The following is a 3,715-nucleotide window of genomic DNA, read 5'->3' as shown; positions in this document are numbered from 1 at the left end:
AAATATTTTTTTTTTATTGATTTCAGAGAGGAAGGGAGAGGGAGAGAGAAATAGAAACATCAATGATAAGAGAGAATCATCAATTGGCTGCCTCCTGCAAGCCCCACACTGGGGGTTGCTGGCATGTGCCATGACTGGGAATGGAACCTCCTGTTCATAGGTTGACACTCAACCACTAAGCCACACAGGCCAGGCTATGCTCTTTACTTTTATTAGACAATACTAATTTTTTTTCCAATTTATACTACCAGCTCTGTGTGAAATAGAATTCTGGTTACTCCATCTACTCATGAGCAGTTGGTAATTTCCAAATGTTTAAGTTTTAAAGTGTTGGGGTTTTTTTGTTTGTTTGTCTGTCTATTTTTTTAGCATCTCTTCTGGTGTATTGGGACTAGCAAACTGACAGAATAGTGATTTTTGTAAAATCCTATTTCTATTTACTAAGGAGACTATTGTTCCAGAGGCTGTCTTATAAAATTCAAACATGTTCTTTTCATCTACATTAACCCCTACAAATAGAATTTTTAAAAGGTAAAAATCTGTTTCAGTGTAAAGTTGAAAATCTGGAAAAAATTACATTTTTATTTTAGTTGATTTTTTCAATATGAAATATCAATTTATATGCCATTTTAATGTAAAGAAACTGATAAAGATATACTTAATGAATATTTAGTAGCGCTTCCTTTTATGCAATAATTTATTATAAAAAGTGCTTTGATCACATTCAAGAGACATGTGAATAATTCTATGCAGTGCCATTTTGTAACTGTTTCATAAAAGATTAATAACACATTATTTAGAACCTGTTTCAAACATGGAAAGGGTAAAAAGAAAAAAAAAACAGGCCTCCTAATGACTTACTTAGAAGTCTATGTTCTCATTATTCAAGTTTCTTAAATCATTTCTAAATGTTACCTTTAATTAAAACACAACTGCCCTCAGGTAGGAATAGAACAAATCTACAGCACTCAACCTGGAGTGAGCACCAAGGAATAGAATTGTTAGATGCAGTGGTAACAAAAGTTCCAGGACGTTACCTGTCATCAAAGCCCAGAATGCTTCCTTATTACTTTTAGACATATTCTAAGTAAGGGATGTAGTATGATCAAGTTTACGAAAAAATATTTTTACATTAATCTTTCAAATTAACTTACTGATATTAAACTTTGCTTAGAAATGAATGGCATCCAGTTCCGGGAACCAGTTCCAGCATGTCATAATTTCAAGAGTTTCATCAAAAGGTTGATGAGACTTGGGGACTCAACAGGGTTGAGTCACACATGTAGTCACCTGTTGGGAATGGCTAAAGGCATTTCCCCAAACCTGAAAAGGGATTATTGATTGTGGCTGCCAGACAGCTAAAAGACATCTTAATCTACATGTTATTGCCTCCTACTGGCCAAACACCTGAACAGCCGTAGGCTATTCCCCAAACTGACAATGCTTAGGTACCCTTTGAAACCTTACCCTTTGAAGTGTATTATCTCCACCTTGCCTTAGGACAAATTGTGTTAATAAAAACAAGGGTCCTAGACAAGGAGATAGTCTTCAGTTCCTTTAGCTGAAGGTCCTCTGACCTCCAATGCCTTTCAAAATTATATCTCGTCTCCGGACTCTTTATTAGTCCCTGGACTCTTTAATCTACGCACGGCCTTTTCCAGATTCCTGAACCCTTCTTGATGCTGGGACAAGAACCCCGGCAATCCAGCCCTGGCTGGTAGCTCAGTTGTTTAGAGCATCCTCCCCATACACCAAGGTTGCTGGGTTGATCCCCAGGTAGGGTACATACAAGAATCAGCCAATGAATGCATCAATATATGGAACAACAAAGTGATGTTTCTCTATCTTTCTCTCTCTCTTTCAAAAGTCAGTCATAAAGGAAAAGAATGACACCTGCTTTTTCCTCTGCCTGCTCGTTCTGTCTCTGGGAGCTGCCGCCATGTCTGCCCACCTTCAATGGTTGGTCTATGGAACTGCTCCAGCTTCCTGATCAAGAAGAACAAGCTGCCGAAGCCGGTTTGGCTCAGTGGATAGAGCGTCGGTCTGCGGACCGAAAGGTCCCAGGTTCGATTCCGGTCAAGGGCATGTACCTTGGTTGCAGGCATATCCCCAGTGGGAGATGTGCAGGAGGCAGCTGATCGATGTTTCTTTCTCATCGATGTTTCTAGCTCTCTATCTCTCTCCATTCCTCTCTGTAAAATATCAATAAAATATATTTTAAAAAAAACAAAAAACTTCTGTATTTAAAAAAAAAAAGAAGAAGAACAAGTTGACATACAGCACTGAACCCAATCACCTGAAGTCCAGCAACTCCTTCTGCTACAATGAGCTGATTCACTACAAGACTACAAGAAGATGGGTAGGGAGCCTGCAGCCAACAGCAGAGGTGTGGTGGTCATCATGAAGCAGATATCCTGCCAGCGAAAGCCGGCCACCTCCTCCTACGTGTGGACCACCATCAATAAGAACACCCAGGCCACTCTTAGCGGAATCAGCACATGATCCTCAAGAACAGTACTGCCTGGATCCATGCATGGCAGCCATCTGCAGAGCCAGCACCATCCTGCACAGCCAGAAGCCCGGGATGGTAAAGAGGAAGCTGGCTCACCCCACCAAGAGTCCCTGAGCACCCTAACCCCTAAAATAATAAAGGTGTTAGCAGACTCCCAAAAAGGAAATAATAATAATAATGAATGCCGCCTATCATGGCAAAATGGGAAATTTCCAACCCTATGTGCCATTTTTCTCCTTTCTGACCTCTTGATGGAAATGTTATCATAATTCTGCCATTGCAGATTCATGGAATTTAATAACCACTTCCAGAAATTGTGATGAGGAGAAGAATTCTCACTGGCCTCTCCTGGAAGTAAGTAGTCAAAAAGTCCTAGCTCACCTTGGGTGGATGGGGTGGAATGAAAGAGTGAGGTGGGGTAGGGGATTCCTTAGGGGTTTATACCCCCTTATCCACTAGCCAGAAATTAAATTTGAGAAATTTAAGAACACATTTTTATTGTGGAGCCTATTCTCCTTCATGCCCTTCTTCTGCTTTGTGTAGGGACCAAACCAGTGGCTAAATCCTTGAACATGTACAATCACAAATATCACATTCAGATAAAATAGGAAAATAAATTTTTCATACAGTCAGGGAAAAAATAAAGGAATTAAAAAGCTCCTGCAGTGCTATAGTGAACACCAATCCAAAGCTCGACAAAAGAAAGGTCACATGGAAAAAGATATATTTAATAATATAATCTCTTTGTAAATAGGAGAGAGTTGTCTAGGCCAGTGGTCAGCAAACCACATCTCGCGAGCCACATGCAGCTCTTTGTCCCCTTGAGTGTGACTCTTCCACAAAATACCACGTGCGGCATTTTTAAATATGAGGGAAGCTTTTCTCAACAGGTTTCAGAAACAGCAAAGTGACATTAGCTTTTGTTAAAAAACCTCTCAATGCTACTGTAACAGAATTAAATTTTTCTCCCTTTAATATTGACATTGGCAACTTTGAAATGCAATTGCTGGATTTAAAAAACAAAGAACTGTAGAGCTCGAAATTTGAACATCTTTGTGCTGATATAGAAATATTGGAGAAAAACAAATGTGAACTTAGTTCACAGCACAAGTGGTCTGCTTTGAAAGACCTGGAGAAGGAAGATATGTTGATTTTTAACACCTGGAATAGTATTCCTGACTCATATAATCAACTGAAAAAACT

At 39.4% G+C, this 3,715-nt stretch overlaps 1 pseudogene; it reads left to right on the top strand.

Moving 5' to 3' along the window:
- The first annotated feature begins 1,939 nt into the window (after window positions 1-1,939).
- On the top strand, window positions 1,940-2,626 carry LOC102429585 (annotated as a pseudogene).
- Window positions 2,627-3,715: the final 1,089 nt, after the last annotated feature.

The sequence above is a fragment of the Myotis lucifugus genome, unplaced genomic scaffold (genome assembly GCF_000147115.1).
Source record: "Myotis lucifugus unplaced genomic scaffold, Myoluc2.0 scaffold_2104, whole genome shotgun sequence".
Classification (NCBI taxonomy): Eukaryota; Metazoa; Chordata; class Mammalia; order Chiroptera; family Vespertilionidae; genus Myotis; species Myotis lucifugus.
This window is presented reverse-complemented; position numbering and strand designations above follow the sequence as displayed.